We start from the raw sequence: 17877 nt of genomic DNA, 5'->3' as shown, positions 1-17877 counted from the left end.
TAATCTCATCACTGGAGGCTCCTCTAGGAACTGTGCATCAATTTGCGGCCCTCTGAGGTACTGTGGTCATATGCCAAAAGCCACACAAGAATAGATGCATGTTTTAGGAAGTCTCACTTTCCTGTATAGATCCACCTTCCAAGACCATGAGCTAGAATATAGTATGAGGTACATATTTCCAACCCATCACTCACAGCTTCTAAAAGCCTCCCATATCTAGTGACCCTTTCTTAGGGTTACATCAATGCACTATTCCCACCCAAGTTCCCTCACAGTATGAACATGTGCCACTCTGGTCATCAAGTGCAAACCATCTGATTCCAGCCCAGGGTTCTATGTGAGTCTCCGTTCCAAAATTTTTAATGTCACATCTCATTTTGATACTTTCTTTAGCCAAAGACTGGGAGTTGCCCTCTGCCATCTCACTTACCTCAAACACCACATGATATTAGTCCCTGTAAACAATATAGATAATTCTATTTTAAGATTCATTGTGGGCCTGACATGTATCTGGACTCTGGTGGCTATTGTAGCTGGAAATGCTGAATTTCCGAATAGCCGTTCTTACTTCCAGCAGCAAGCCTTAACGAAAACGGCCTTTGTGGTATGTTTCCCTTTTTATTTGACTCTAGCTGAAGCATGACCACAGCAACACATTCCTTTGGTCTTCTCTCAGTGTGCCACCAATCATTTTTATAATTCAGTGCACATATGGAAGATGGTATGTTAGGCATTTACCCATGTTGAGTATGCTGTTTGCTTCTATGGAAATGCAATGAAATGGAGCCGCACGTTGCCGCTTATCGGTCTCGAAGGAGGGGTTTGTCATCAACAGCACTGCCAGACCTTCAATAAATAAAAGATAACACAGGCAAAAGGATCCTGCCCAGAGGAATTGTAAAGTAAACCTCTACCACATGTCTTTTTTTTCTTATTCAGATCTCGAAACCAAGAGCTCTGAACCTAGCACAGAAGTGTATTGCTGTTTGCATTTGATGTGCAGTCTAGTCAAGCATTAAATATATAGTTAACAGACACCCAATGGTCACAAGAGACTTGACAACTTAAATTACTTAGTGATAATGAAGACAAATAGCATTCTGGACATGGACACATATTGCACCCAGAAGAGAAATTGGCACTCATGTTGTTGCCAGGCAACCCCCCCAAGACTTGTAAATGGTATGCTTCCTAGAATTTGATGCTATCAGAACCCAGAAATGTAGGTGTCTAGATTCTTGTTTATTTCTTTTCTACAGCTCATCTGAAAATGCCTCTTTATATACACGAAGTTAAACGTTCTGTTTTAAGCAAAGATTTCAATTCACAGAAAAAAAAGAAATATTAAAACTGAAGTGATCATCATTTTTAATCGCCAATCTATTGCAGTACACAAGTAGATAGTTATATAGATAGATAGATGGACAGATAGATAGAAAGATAGACATGGATAGATAGATAGATAGATAGATAGATAGATAGATAGATAGATAGATAGATAGAAAGATAGACATGGATAGATAGATAGATAGATAGATAGATAGATAGATAGATAGATAGATAGATAGATAGATAGATAGATAGATAGATAGATAGATAGATAGATAGATATGTTCACACTGCTCGTTTTTCAATGTGCTATATAACGCCAGATGATTTTCAAAGTCAGATTCACGTAAATGCCATATGCCATTAAACGCCAGTTACCCTGCAGGCAGGTGTAGATCTATGATGATGCAGGGCTTATTTCTCCATTTACAGAAGGGACAAAGGTGCATATTACCGAGGAGTGTGTTGGAAAACGCACAACGCACATTCCCGTATCGCCGGCTATCGCCTGATTTCATCGCCTTTTTAGCGCGCAATTATCAATGCGCATCAGGCAGGCGAATAGAAATCCGGCGATAGTCGGCAATATGGCACATTAGCGCATGAAAACAAACGTTGTTTTCATGCATTAATGTGGGCCTTGATAATATGGGGGGCTGGATTCAGCTTTATGATCCACACCCCCATGTTATCAATGCCTAACGCCTGGTCAGAGCAGGCGTTGGGAGACCTGCGATAAATGAGTCTAAACCATGTCTTTTCCTCCCATCGCCTTCCTTGGTAATAGGGTGTTCCCACCTCCAACCACATTTTTCTTGTGGTTGGACGTGGGAACATCCACTTTGCATGTCATTAGCGATGTTTATCGCCGACATGCATTGGGGCAGGCTTTAAAATGCCCTTGTTAATAGGGCTCTGTCAGTATCGCCGCTTTCTCGGCACAATTCGCCAAGAAAGCGGCGATACTTGCCCTTGGTAATATGCCCCAAAGTTGTTTTAAAACCTTTTAGTGAATTCCAACACATAACATAACCCAAGCAGAGTCCCCTGCTGACATTGTATTCCCTTCATAAATTAGAGACAGTTGATGGACACATTTTTCACAGTTTGACAGTCATACTCCTGTCACGCTGTATTGTCTTTTCATTGTTACCACATCTATGATACTAACTTTGACATGGCTGGCACCAGCCTTATCCTGTAGGCAAAAGTCCCTCATCATCGTAGCGCATTTGTCTAGGAAATACCCTAGTTTCGATTCAGCCAGCATCCTTTCACTCACATCTCCCTGCCACAGGTCAGCCCTCGTTACCCCTTCACGGTTCCAATGAATTGCAATGCATTATTGGCTAGTGCCAAGACTAAAGTTGTTATGCCAAACTGTATAGATTTTCTTCTTGGGCTTGGGAGCAGGCCTAGAATGCATTGTGTTAAGTCAATCGTGATCAATCTGTGCCACTGCCTTATGTAGTGCACAGCCAAAATATCGAGTTTGAAATATCGGCCTACAAAAAAATCGTGTTGGAAATATCGAAGGTACATAATATCTAGGTCAAGAATATCGTTGGACAGAATATCGACCCTAAGGTAAGTAATATCACTTTTTTTAATATCGATGTAAGTAATATTGAAGTTACTAATATCGATATTTGTATAATTGTTATGTATTTTATTATGTACGTGTAATATTTTTTTTGTTAAGTATTTTACCTGTTTTAAATTATATGAGTATTATTTTTATATATTAATAATGTTATTTTTAAGTAAATTGTATCTTTTAGTACCGGAGAGTGTTGTGGGTTAATAGGGGAATAGGGTGGGAAGTAAGCTAAATATACTAAATTAATTATTAATTTTTAGGAATTATAAATTAATTTTAATTAATGTTTGTGTTCATTTATGTAGTGGGTTGTGGGTTTATAGGGGTATTGGGTGGGAAGTAATTTAATTATAATTAAATAATGATTTATTTTTTATTTTTTGGAAGGGGTAAATATTTTTTTTATTAATTATTAATTGGTAAGTAATTATTATATTTGATAATTAATTTTTTGGATTGGTGATTAATGATTTAATTGGTAAATAATTGCTTTAATTGGTAATTAATTTTTTAATTGGTAATTCATTTTTTAAATTGGCAAATAATTATTTAATTGGTAATTAATATTTTGGGTAATTAATTTTGGTAATTGCTAATTAATGTTTTTAATTGGTAATTATTTTTTTATTAATTGGAAAATATTTTTAAGAAATTGGTAATCAATGTTTCATAAAAACTATTATGTGATATCAAAAATAATTATATTGTTTAATATTTTTTATTGTGAATTAATTTTAAATAATTCATTTGTTTGTATAGAAAAATATGTTATTGTTTGGTGACAAATATTAATTAATTAATATTTATTGGTATTTAATGTTAATTTATTGATAATGTATTATTAATAAATTATTCAATTGTAATTATGTTTTTAATAATTAATAATGGGTAAAAATTAAATTATGTATTATTTTAAATACAAATTTTGTTTATAAGTATGTTATATTTAAATTCCACGTTATCCAATGTTTTCCCTACTGTTTCACTCTCTGGAGTTGGAATATTAATTTTTACCCCCACGCTATTCAACGCTTTCCCTACTGTAGCACCCTTTGGAGTTGGAATAGTAATTGCTACCCCTACGCTATCCAACGCTTTCCCTACTGTAGCGCCCTCTGGAGTTGGAATATTAATTTTTACCCCTACGCTATCCAATGCTTTCCCTACTAATGCACCCTCTGGAGTTGGAATAGTAATTTTTACCCGTACGCTATCCAACGCTTTCCCTCCTGTAGCGCCCTCTGAAGTTGAAATAATAATGTTTACCTCCACGCTATCCAATGCTTTCCCTACTGTAGCACCCTCTGGAGTTGGAATAGTAATTTTTACCCCTACGCTATCCAGCGCTTTCCCTACCGTTGCCCCCTCCGGAGTTGGAATAGTAATTTTTACCCCTATGCTATCCAACGTTTTCCCTACTGTTGCCCCCTCTGGAGTTGGAATAGTAATTTTTACCTCTACGCTATCCAACGCATTCCCTACTTGCCCCCTCTGGAGTTGGAATAGTAATTTTTACCCCTACTCTATCCAACGCTTTCCCTACTGTAGAACCCTCTGGAGTTGGAATAGTAATTTTTACCCCTACGCTATCCACTGCTTTCCCTACTGTTGCCCCCTCTGGAGTTGGAATAGTAATTTTTATCCCTACGCTATCCAAAGCTTTCACCACTGTTGCATTTTCTGAAGTTGGAATAGTAATTTTAAGTGTTACGCTATCATTACTGTAGTTTTTTGGGGACTTTGAATAGTAGTTTCATTTATTTATCTATTTAATATTTGTATTATTATTTTTGATAATGTAGTATATTATTAATTTTAAAAATATTGAAAGTATATTTAATTTTTTTAATGTATTAAATTTATTACATATAAATATTTACTTTTTATTTATGCTATTGTTTGATGTGTGTAGATGTATTTGTAATTTATAATACTTTTAAATAATGTATACATTATTAAAATAATTATTAAAACTTATTAGGTAAGTATATATTATATTTTTTATGTATATGTTTAATTAGTGTTATATTGTATATGTATTATTTATTAATTTGAAACATTAAAAAATATTATAAATGCGTTTATTTGGTTTATAATTATTATTTACATTATTGTACACTTTTTTTATCAAAAAAAGAGCGATATTTTTAATTACGATATTTTTAACTTCGATATTCTTTTATCGATATTTTTGTACTTACCATGTTGTAGATAGGCTTTCGATAATGTTGCTTCCGATATTCCAATGTCGATTTTTGTGTAGTTCGATATTTTATCCTTCGATATTGTGTCAGTGATTCGCCTACTGTAAGGTGTGAACTACTCTGTCCCAAAACACACATACTATTCTTAACGTGGAGTAAGTTGACCCCAATCACGCATGGCACTTGTAGGGCGTTACACCGGGCGGTGACGTCAGGCGGGGGAGGCGAAACAAATTTTGTTCCGTGCGCTGCATCGCCAAATGTGATGCAGCGCGAGCAGCAACATTTTTTCTATTTATTTTTTTAAGTACTTACCTGAAATTGTCTATATCCCGCATTTTACAACCCCCCACCCTGCCCCACCCCCGCCTGACGTCACCGCCCGGTGTAACGTCCTACACGGGCCGTGCCTGGACTCCATCTGTTTGATATCTGGGGCAGTCTGCAATTATTGCGGGGTATGTTTTCTGTAACGCTGCCGGGATTATATAGATTCTGTCAGGTATTTAACATGACTCAGCCTAAGTATAGGGTTGCTAGATGACCTATGTACATATGCCATTGTTCTGCTCCACGACACTGTCCATCAATGGCGTGCCACAGTCTCCCATGTCTCCCTAACGTTCAAATCCTTTCCCCGACAATCCTCACATATTGTTCTGTAAAGTGGACACAGGGTGAGGCCACCCTGAATCAGCGACACAGTGGGGTAGCAAGGGGGGGGGCTGGGGGCGGTCAGCCATAGGCATTGTTTAGGGTGTCCCCCCCTCTTGCCAGCTCAGAATGGGAAATAAATACTGGAGAGCTGTGAGAGCACCTGAGATCCCTGCCTGAGAACATCTGAAGAAAGACTGCCCTGGCCTGCCCTGACATTTTTCATTTTTAGGCACTAGAAAGCAGAAATGTTTTTATGTAAAGTTTAAAAATTCTTATCTCTGGTTCCCTACATTGGATTGTGGTCATTTGATATCACTTGAAAGATAGAAATAGTATCCATTGTTATAAATTTGTATTGGAATGTTATTGTATTGTGTCTTTTACTTATTTACTGGTACAATTAAATGCTTTACACACAGGTAAAGCCTGACTGCTCATCTGTCAAGTTACCAAAGTTTGATCAAGGATTAATTTATTGAGACTTGAATGTACATTATTTGTGATTGTGGTATTGTTATTAGCTGTAGATACCTACCTGCACCTACTAATAAACCAAATTCCAACGACAGTTAAATTCCATTGGACGTTTCTGGAAGACTCTATGAGGGTCATTAGGATGGCGGGCGGACTTTGCCCGCACGCCATCCTCTTGGTAATAGGGACCGGCCGCCGTAAGGGTGGGGGTCCCATCACCAGTTTTAGGATGCATCCGCCACAGTGGTGGGCGCATCCCGCATTCCTACCATTGTGGCGGGCGGTGCCCTCAGCACCGCCCGCCACAATGGCAGGAAAGCATGCTGTGCACTTCCATGCACAGCATGGCAGGCACCGCGCGGTGCCTGCCATGCTGTGCATGGAACTGCTGGGGGGTACCATAGGTACCCCCCATGTGCACCCCCCACACCCCTGGAGTTCCTGGGGTCCCGCAACGGGCCCCCGCAGGGATTCGTCGCATGCCTTTCCGTGGCAGCATTGCCGCCACGTAAAGGCATTGAAACATGCCGATCATAATATGTCTGGCAGTGTCTGATAGACACCGCCACCATATTATTCCTTTTCCGCCCCGGCTGCAAGGTGACCGACCGGGGCGGAAAAGCGGCGGACGGTCTTTCCGTCCGCCGAGGTCCCCTCCGCCATACTAATATGGCGGGGGGGGGAACTAGTGTGGATGTCGGGCGAATTGACTCCACCAGCCTGGCGGAGGCAATCCGCGCGACATCGTAATGGGCCCCTAGGAGTCTTTCTGATCTTAGGCACCTTAAGCATATATGCCTCAGATGAGCGTTAGGTCTTGGATAGCATGGATGATTAAGCCAATCTCCTAATGAAGAGTGGGCCTTTATTATGGATGGTTTCGAAACAAATAAAGAGACTTTTGAATCGACCTCATTTGCACGCAGGATGCTAATGGAAAGCCCCCAAATGGCCTGAGATGGACACATGGTGGGACAATTTAAGAAGTTGAGCAGCTGCGTTCTGTACCATTGTAGGAAGGTACCTCTTGTATTGTAGGGAAGGAAAGAGAGAGAGTTGAGAGAAACAAATAGAAATACCGTACAAATTATATTTCAGTAGAATGAATTTATCGGTGGATTAAGTGATATTTTTGCCTACTTTCCACATTTCAAAAAGGTATTCCGTGTCCAAATGAGCGGTCAGATCAACCTACAGAGGATTTTGTAAAAATCTCTCATCCCCTCTTCCAGGCCCTACATTTAGCACCACCATGCAAAAAAAAGAACACGCTTCAAAGACCCTTCTGTAATGAAGTGTACATTAAAACAATTTTAATAAATGCATAAGGAATTATTAAAAATGTGTGTTGGAGCCTTGAAATACTTATATTGAAAGGTAGTTAAATAAAGCGCATAAATAAAAAACATACTTAGTCAAGAAGTATCCATGCTGGAATATCCTTTGCTGCCTGATTGGGTCACAAAAGAAAACAGATGAATCTAGGGGAAGATAGATTTTGCTTCGTTGCACAGTGTAGAGTACATGTAAAGTTGTATTACTATAAGCAAGCGTTATTTGTTGCATTTGGATTTCACATACACAAGCCCTTCCTGTTTTGATAACAACCCATGTTTACGAGTCTCACTGAGTTAAAAATTAAGTTGTTTTACTGCCTCTTTATAGACCATCCAAAAGAAATTAGGTATATCAATATTTTATTTATTAAAATTAGAAATATGTATGCATATTTGAACACTACAGATAACTCCATAAGGACGAAATACAAAGACATTTCTAATAAATTCAAGTGTTTAAGAATAAAAAAAACACTGTGGTGTATGTTACTAATCTATAACTGGGGCCACATTTTTAGATGAAAGCTTCCACTTCTTCATGTCATCGGAATTCAGGTGAAAACATTTCCCACTACAGATGAAGCTGGTGTATTGGAAGGTGAATTGTTCTCAGCTCCATGCCCAGCTGCGTGACTACCGGGGAGGGGACACTCTGTGGGCATCGTCTGCACTATTTTAGATCCCGTCAGTGGTGGCGCTGCTGATGTGCGACTCTTGCTTAGGAGCCAGGCTGTCTGACAGGCGCGTGCTGACAGTATTGATGATCAATGACCTGGATTTGATGCTGAGAGATTGCCTGTCCGATGTGCTACTGTTTGCTAGAATTACCCCGGCTGCATGCGAGTAGCAAATGTCAAACAAACCCTTTACATAAACTGGTTGCATATGAAAATGCAGGCAATTCATTTCCAAAATCCAGTGCACACCTAGGGAAGACTGAAATGGCTGTCAGACATTAGCGCTCGCTTCTCTATAAGATGGCCACTTCTCTTTAATGGAAATCCTTCACGCGGTCGCACTGTGGAAGATGAGGTTGAGAGTAAGTCCAACATATAGATCGACATAAGCATCTCATTAGCATAAGTCGTTGTACAGTGATGGACAGTAAGAAGCAGGTGTTGGTCACTCGGCAACACATAAGGCGGTTTGAACAAAATGGAGGCAAATGCGACCATTTCTTTGCTGACCTATGTAATAGGCATTGTCCTGCAGAGGCTGGTGACCACACACACAGGGCTCGCATTCTGTTCTGAGGTTTATGAACCCACGGGACATAGGACAGGTCTGCTCTATTTACCAGTTGGGCTGGACCGAGATGAAGCTGGCAAGCAATGCCTAGAAGCACACAGGGTATCATCTATAAATAAAGGACTTTGTTCAGCCGCGGTCGGCAGTAGGAGTTCCTGCAGGGCGGTGACGTGGTGAGGGGGGAGGGGCGTGGTGAGGGGGGAGGGGCAGGGTGGGGGGTAGTAATGTATGGATGACGGAGTTTAACAGGTAAGTAAACGTATAAATAAAAAAAACGAATTTGGTGATGCAGTGCACGTAACGAAATTCATTTTAATTATTTATATGTTTACTTATCTGTTAAACTCCGTCATCCATACATTACTACCCCCCACCCTGCCCCTCCCCACGTCACCGCCCTGCAGGAACTCCTACTGCCGACCACAGCTGACTTTGTTTAGAGTTTGGCAGGCAGGATAATTGCCGTCAACTTTTCTGCCATATTAAAAGTGACAAAAACTATAATACCCTTGCAATACATCCGCCATATGTGGGACAGAGTATCCAATACGCCAACATCTAAATAAGGCCCAACGTCCTAAACAAAGTTTGCAAAATAAGGATATTTTCAAGCAAACAATGCAGAAGTTTACCAGCTAAAGACACACAGATGATGGCCGGAATGCAGAGCCAATCAAACATTCACCCCCAGTAAAGAGATCTGGATTAAATCCATTGTTCTTTTGCTCACTATGCCACCCCAGTTTAGACCCAGCCATATGCAAATCAGTCTTGACCCTGTGCCTAATGGGAACAGTCCAGACCGAACTGCCAAGCCAGGTCCTCCCTGGACCGGAAACAGGCATCCTAGGACTGGTTTCGGGGCATCACCCCCTCATCAGCCAGGATAGCTTGAATCCAGTGCCACGTCTGGGCATTCCTGACGCACTTAGTTTACAAGGGGCACGCCTGATTGCTCACTATTTTGCTATGCTCGATTTAAAAAAAAATTGCCCATTCAGCGCCAATGAGGGTATGATTTAAAGTTGGGAATATTATTTCTTTCTGGCTGCAGCCCTGTGTATTGGCTGTTTGCTGCTGTTTGATTGTGTCGCATTTATTGATGTCTACTGTCCTCTGAGTGTTGCCTTCTTCCGCCCTATTCCTCTCCTTTCCACTGCGACCCACATATCTAGTTGAGCTGCAGTGATCACTGACTAGTTTACTCCATGGTAGTAGCGATATCAAGGAGCTTCCGCTGTGCTGCTGATGCATCTGTGCAGGTGAGAAGGAGGAAGACTCATGGGCTTGAGTGAAGCAGAGAAGCATGTGCTAATATTGAGTTCATCCTGGAATGAAGGAGTGTTGATATTGTCTCAGACATGTGCATCTTAGTGACCTATTGATTATCTATGCTATATTTGATGAGCAGTGCTACCACGCTCCTATACTAAATGCTTGGTATCTATCACTTTTGCCTTCTCAGAAATAAATTGACATCCATAAAGGATGGATGATGATATCTCTGATAACCTATATTTAAATTCTTCACATAATGTTGTCCTACTTCTGCCCCATGTCTCAAATTTACGGGGCAGTTGCCCAGCAATAGTGTCCCTTCCTACGGCACATGGATTTACAGGCAGTAAAGGGCAGAAACCAGTGCATGTATACGCCCCCTCCAAGTTGATTTGACCACTGGATTTTTGGGCAAGCAACCACTAGTGAAATTGCGCTCAGTGTCAGCAAAGCTTTATTAGGTAAAGATCCCCTTCATAGGTGTACATATCTTCAGGTAGAGGCCCAGTGAACCCGGAAGATGTCTATGAGCTGCTTCAGGCTAGGCACCCATCTCCTCGTGTATGGCATGATTGAGCAAGCAGTATGACTATGCAAGAGTCAGATGCACACCATGCTCTTGCATGTTCATTTACAGAGTTAGCAAAAATTGTATTGTACACACCCTTGATTTTCCTCATGTGACCAGGTACAGCCATAAACAGTTAAATCAGCTTTTGGTAGCTAGTGACTGTGAAAATATGCTAATCTTGGTTTCCAACATGTTCCTCGTTAAAACAATAAGTACTCCACCGCGTGGGCTTACAGGCCTAATTAGCTGTGAATAACTTAGCATTTAAAAGTAGAGTTCCTTCATGTCAAAAAGGGTTCGTTTGACAAGTGTGCCCGCAGGTTTAGAGCCTGCAGCAGTCAGGCTACAAATATAGGCCTGACACCATGGGGCAGATTTACAATAACTGGCGCATCCCTGCATATCAGCAGGGATGCAGCAGTTATTGTGCGCCACGGCTCCGCCACCATGGATGCGCCGCATTTACAATGCGGCGCACCATTGGGCAAAAATGGCACAGATGTGTGATGCATCTGTGCCGTAAAGGTGGCGGATTGGTGGAGTTGCGTCGCAAGCGCGGCGCAGCTCCAGCAATGCTCTGGGGCGCCCTATCTGTACAATGCTGCGTCAATCCTGATGCAGCATGGGCTCAAAAGTGACTGAGTGAAATCTTGTAGATGCGCCTCCTTTGCGCTGCCGCTGCATCACAAAATTGATGCAACGGCGGCGTAAAAGTGGCGCAAGGGGCTTGTAAATCTGCCCCCATGTGTTTGTGTGCCACCCTAGTGAATGACACAACTTGTACTGCTGTAAGCTGGTGCTTACCTTTACAGCGACTGTACCATTCAGATCCAAAGACCCATGTTATTCTGGTGCCACTGCCCTCATGCCATCTGCCTTGCAGGCCAGGGCTCAGGCAGAGAGCCATCTTGCTGGAGCACGCTGGGGATGATCAGGCCTTGTCCCTTCCTTGTCATTTACTGCTGCCTCTGTGTTTGGTTACACAGGAGCTTCTGGGGTGTGTTGACGTTTCTGGTGTGTAGAGTCTCTGAATCACTGCACGCAGCTGATCGGATCTTTTGAGTTTTGTTGTGGTGTCATTGCAGTGATTATAAAATACCAACCTGCAGTGAACTATTCCGAGCCATATTTTCTTTGCTGGGAGGGAATTCCATGAACTTGTATTAGTTTGTTAGAGCTTCCCCATGCAACATGGTGGAATATTTGTTCCTGTTTCTTGTAGCAACTAATACCTGGATATTCTTATAATGAGAGACCAGAACAGGCTCAACATGTGTTGCAGTGGCTTCCATGCTTATTCTTCATTATTGGACTCAATGATTTATTCATGTCTAGCTCTACCCTGTTCTACCTTTAACCACACCCGAGAGACTCCTGATTCTTTTGCCATCTAGTCTGTTTGGTTGTAAGACTAATTTTCTTTGCATCAGATTTTTTCCTTCCTTCATAATTGTCTGAAAAATATTAGACTAAAGCAGATCCGCTATATGGCCGGCTGCGCAGCTCCCTGTAAAACTAAGTACATTAAAAAAACTCTTTCATGTAAAAGATTTACATTTTCACTGTTTGACCATTCACTCTCTTTGCTTTTGCTCCTATGGAAATATGTTTGTGTAACAGAAACTGGATCAAAATTGGTTTGCTTCATTCCCTATTCTGCAATAGCACAACTCAAAGCAAAATAAATTGCCTCCATTCATTCCGCTGGAAGAAACTTGATATGCTTGTCCTCGTGCTGGCTAATGTACTTGTATGATACATGTCATCATCTGGGGCAGATGTTTGTCTTGATCTTTATGTTTGTACCGGAGGGAAGTCAAAGCTTGAGCAAGAGTATCAATTCCATTCCGAATTTAACATGATATGAACTTACTGTGTATCACTTACTCTCATATTTTTCTGCATTTTTGGACTAATGTTGAATGTCTGTATTTCTGTGAACAATACTAATAAAGTGGCACCAGTGACAACACTTTATTTGTTGTTCAATTATATCTATCTCACTATAACGGTACCCTGACTTAGCAGTGTCCAAATGTTTTAATAGATGACAGCCTCCACAGGGTTTCATCAGGCAATTACTTTTCAACCGACTGATCATTTCAAAATGTCTTATTTTTTAACAGGGTCGATTGTGCAAAAGATGCTGCTAAAATTCCACTCACCACTAGTAACAATTGAGGGTCCTAATATGAATATTATCAGGACCATACACAAAACATGTGAGATTTGTAATTTCCAAGCTTGTGTGGCCAGTCGTAGTAAACATCCATAATAAACCTCAGAACATAGTTGCAAACCCTCCTGAGTCCCACGATATTACATTGCGTATTCATCGGCAGCCCTGAATTATTTGGCATGAAGTGCTTGCCTTGTCGTTTTCCCAAAATAGTTTCTTGCAACTTATGTAGCGATTGCTTTCCAATTCTCTTTGTAGCATGGTTTGCTTTGTTCTGTCTCCCCCTCATTTCGCTGCCCTGTCAGAATGTCTCTGAGGCCAGAAACGTATTTTTTGTCTTTCAATCACTTTTCTCTATGCCACCCAACGCAACTGACAATCTGTGGGCGGTGTCTGATATGTGTCAGATAGATATTAAATTGGTCCAAGACAAGGAGCTGTTGTGCTAAGAAGGATTCTAGAGTCTGCGGTGCCAACATATTTTATTTTATCTGATCTCACATAGTGTAGAATAGTCCTGATGCTTTGCTGTTGGGGTTTTAAAACCAAGGGCAATAAATATAGCAGACAGAAAATAAAAGATACAATTGCAGAGCAAGCAATTGCAGTACGCGATGACATGATATGAATATGGTCATATCACATTGATGAGGGATGGTTCCACTCGCATATTTTTTTGTATAGGATATATGTGGTTAGTTCTTGATAATGTGTGATTCATCCTATCAGGGGTGTCATAGCACTTTACACATTGTAAGCAATACAAGTAAAGGGAGATGCGAAGGAAAAAAAGTGTATAGCAGGCGTAAGCTAGTTGTAATGCACTCACTTGATAAACAAATATGTCTCCTCAACTCATAATTTCATCTGAGATTGTTATTTTTGAATTAACTAGCCGTGACTGCTGATGTGGAGAGCTTCATTTGTGAAACATAATGTTATGTAGATAATTCTATACTCAAGAATAATCATATGAAGGTTGCAAGAACAGAAGGCTGTGTGTTAGCCTTTTTTTAAAATCTTTTTTGACTAGATGAGTCATAGAGCAAAATACAGACTTAATGGATCAAATCAGTATTATGGGAGTTCAGGGAACAATCTATGCACAATCAAATTTAGAGATGCCTAAACTTTGTTCTTCCAGGTTAAGTTCATCTTTAGAAAGGAAATATGCCATATCTCCGGTCATATTGAGTTGGTCCTTGGGCATGGTTTTGGTATGTGAATCTAAGTTGAGCAGAGACTCGCATATGTAGCAGAAGGATTTAGCAGTAGGGGCAATCATAGGGTCTGTTCACATGGAGTTTACTTTAGCCTCCAGTTGGAGTCAAGCTTGCTTGACATTTTGTTTAGAGTATTGAAGGAGGAACTGTGTATGTTAGTAATTGAATTTTGCTTTATTTTGGGCATGTGTGCCTAATTCCCAGCTGGGCTGGAAATTATCAGTGTATTAGTAGAACCCTATCCTATGTTTGATCAATCGCAAAATATGTAAGTTAAAGAATGCATATGGGGGTGACAATAGAGTCCCCTGGAACATCTCAATGAACAGGGAATTGTTCACAGAGGAAGGTCCCAAACTTCAGTTGTTGAAATCCTTTGGTAAGTAAGACTTGTGCTATCACAGGAAAGTGTCAGAAAGACCATTCTCTTGTTTAGGATATTATGAAGTATGTCAAAGTCAAATTTATTAAAGGTTATCCACAAATTCAGAAAGAATAATAGGCAAGTTGAACCTCCATCAAACATGCTTAATTAATCATTAATGTACAGCTCAGAGAGTTGTCAGACATGCAATGTGGCAGGCGCGTTCTAACAGAGTTCCGCTGAGCATTATAAATCATTAGTCTTTCTGGCCATATATGCACATATTTCCGAACTTTTAAATGTCATCTGATGTTCATCTGCTGTGATCCTAGCCATTGTCACCAAGTCAAATTCTAAAATCATTGCAAAGGTATCACGGGCAACTGTTGAAGAACTAACGGGTGGTTGCAAGAGGGCTGAATAGGTGGTCATGTGGCAGCCCAAGGCCATGATTAGGCAGAGCCAGCCCTCTACCCCCAGAGTTGGCAGTGGACCCCTAGCCATGTTGGTGCAGCCCTAGTAGCAGTGGTGACTGGTGCATTTTAAATGTGGTGGGGTAGATTGCTCAATATAAAGTTCAAGCAAACTTGAATCAACATGAGGGAGTACAAAGGGTGTCCCCCCCGCAAGAACCATTGAGAAATATTGATGCAAATGTTGCATTTTCAGCACATCTTTTAAATAATTGTTTAAAAAAACAGGAAAAACTCCAGACTCCCCCTGCAGTCACGCAGATAAATCATTGAGCCTGAACTCACACAGACACATCACCTGTCTCACCCTGCATTCACAGACGCACACTTCTTCACTCCACACTTACACAATCATGCCACTCACCCTGCACTCACAACAGAACACCACACATCTAGGGCATTCACACCACTCATCCATGACTCATTAAGGCATGCCATTCATCCAGTATACATATACAGTCATAGGTAAACAAACAAAGACCCGACTTGCTCTAAACAGTTAGCTGTATTTTTAGGACATCTGGGGTTTGTTTGAAAAACCTATAAACTTCCCTTACATGATAGGTTCACTGCCACTGGCCTGTTAGTCCAACTGTTCACTTTCAAACAAAGGGTCAATACACCACATTCGATACACACATCAAAAGAAAATATTTATAACCACGAAAGATTTGTGACTAGAAAAAATGTGAGAAAGGTCAGAAAGTACCTCACGTTAACATCACCTGGGGGGCTGTTGGTTGGTACTCACCAGCTTGCCCGCATTATCATCATCAGGGACTTTTTTGACCGTGAGAAGAAAGAGTGTGTGTGTTCAAATTTATCAGAGGTGAGAAATCACAAAGAAGAATAAATCATAAAAAGCGTGTGTAGATGCACTGTCAGTGCTTGTGTCACCCAGTGCCCTGCTGGTCCCCGTGAGAAAAGAAAAAAAATGCAGTTCACAGAGTTTAAAATGGGTTAGGCTCACTTGCAAAAAGTAATTTTTTTGGGTGCCATGAACGTCCTCAATTAAAAAATTGCATGTATTTGTCCATTTTCAGGAGCGCATGGCCAACATGTTTCGTTGCCAACCTATTTAGTCAACTTCATCAGGGCTGATAGGAAAACCAGTCTTCACCTCCTTTATGAATCACACCGGACCTGTGGTTGTATGACAACATTAAAACTCTGCACTCACATAGGCCCACAATTCACAAAACCCACACAGGAACACCCTCCACACATCACTCATACAGTCTTACAACTCACCCAGTGGACTCTCATTATTCACCTTGCACTCATAAATCGACACCACTGACCCTGCACTCATGCAGTCACACTCCTCACTGTGTGCTCACACAGGTTCATCACTTACACTGCACTCACACAGTCACAACAATCCCCATTTACCTGGCCCAACACACAGGCCCCAGGCTGCACAACACTACACTTGTATGCCCCCCACCAAATCAAGTAGAGTCCTGCAGTGTTTTGGGGAGGACTTTTGTTAGGGATGCCAAGCAGAGGAACAAGGCTGTAGGATTCCAGGAGCCAGAACTGATGGTACCCCTGGAAAGAGCCAATTGGAAGCAGAGCAGATATGTTTTGTCCTCTGTCTGCCTCCCTCCCTTTCACACATTGCAGGAGCCAAAGCCATTTTAAAGTTAATGGGAGGCCGTAGAAGAGAGTTTTTAGTCACTTAGGGCTTATCACCTACCTGGCCAGTTTGATGTCCCGAGTAGCACCAAAATATGAGTTAAATCACTAAAAGACTGTGCTTTTCCATCTTATCAGTACAGATGCAGACCCCGAAGATGTACAAAAATCTTTGTTATCACTTTTCTCAGAGTTATACAAGGAAGATCTTGAACCCACCAAGGGCCAGATATCTACAAGGTTAAGGGATAAGTCCCTCCTCTCCCTTACGGAGGCCTCCAGAGAGGCGCTCGATGCTCCAATAACAATGGAGGAGATCAAAAATCAAATAAAGAGCGCTAAAAATAAAAAAGCCGCAGGTCTGGATGCCCTCCCCAATTATTTATATAAACTACTACAAGACGACCTTCTACCAATATTACGTACCTTATTTAACGCAGTTTATTATTCAAATGGGGTAATGCCAAAATCCTGGAGTGAGGCTACGATAGTCTTACTTGTGAAACCAGGGAAGCACCCCTTGTTGGCCGATTCCTACCATCCTATCTCCCTGCTAAACGCCGATTATAAGATCTTCATGGGTGTATTGGCAGGGAGATTGGCGAAACTGGCCCCCATTATAATCAACCCCGATCAAACGGGTTTTATGGTGGGGAGGGTAATCCAAGAACAAACCCAATTGTTGATTGGTAATATCGACTTAGCGGAAGCAAGGGCAGACCCACAGCAGTGGCAATTGATGCCGCTAAGGCCTTTGACCGGGTGTGTTGGCGGTATCTCTGGGAGGTTCTAGAGGGTATGGGCTTTGGGCCAGTATTTGTGCAGACTATAAAGCATTGTTATTTGGGTGCATCTGCAAAAATCCTCCTGAACGGGGCTTTGACAGCAAGCTTTCCTATCCAGAGAGGGACAAGGCAAGGGGGCCCGCTGTCCCCTCTCTTGTTTAACATCTACATTGAGCCTCTCTCTCAAACTATCAGATTAGACAATATCATCACTCCATTTAAATTCTCAAGTTATGAATGTAAACTGGCATTGTATGCCGACGATGTGATAGTCTATACAAATGATCCAGAGCACGCTATCCCTCAATTGGAACATCAGATAAGGGAATTTGGTAAGATCTCAGGATATCTAGTAAACTCGGCTAAGACTGATGTAATGTGTTGGGACATCTTATACGGAGGTGGTCCCGTCAGTAACGAATTCACATACCTTGGTATTAGAATAGTCAAGGATTTAAATATAATCCCCTTAATAAATTTGGGGAGAATTGAAAAGGATATTGATTACTTGTTTGCC

This window comes from Lissotriton helveticus, chromosome 1_1 (assembly GCF_964261635.1).
Source record: "Lissotriton helveticus chromosome 1_1, aLisHel1.1, whole genome shotgun sequence".
NCBI lineage: Eukaryota > Metazoa > Chordata > Amphibia > Caudata > Salamandridae > Lissotriton > Lissotriton helveticus.
The sequence above is the reverse complement of the archived record's forward strand: the minus strand, read 5'-3'. Positions refer to the sequence as shown.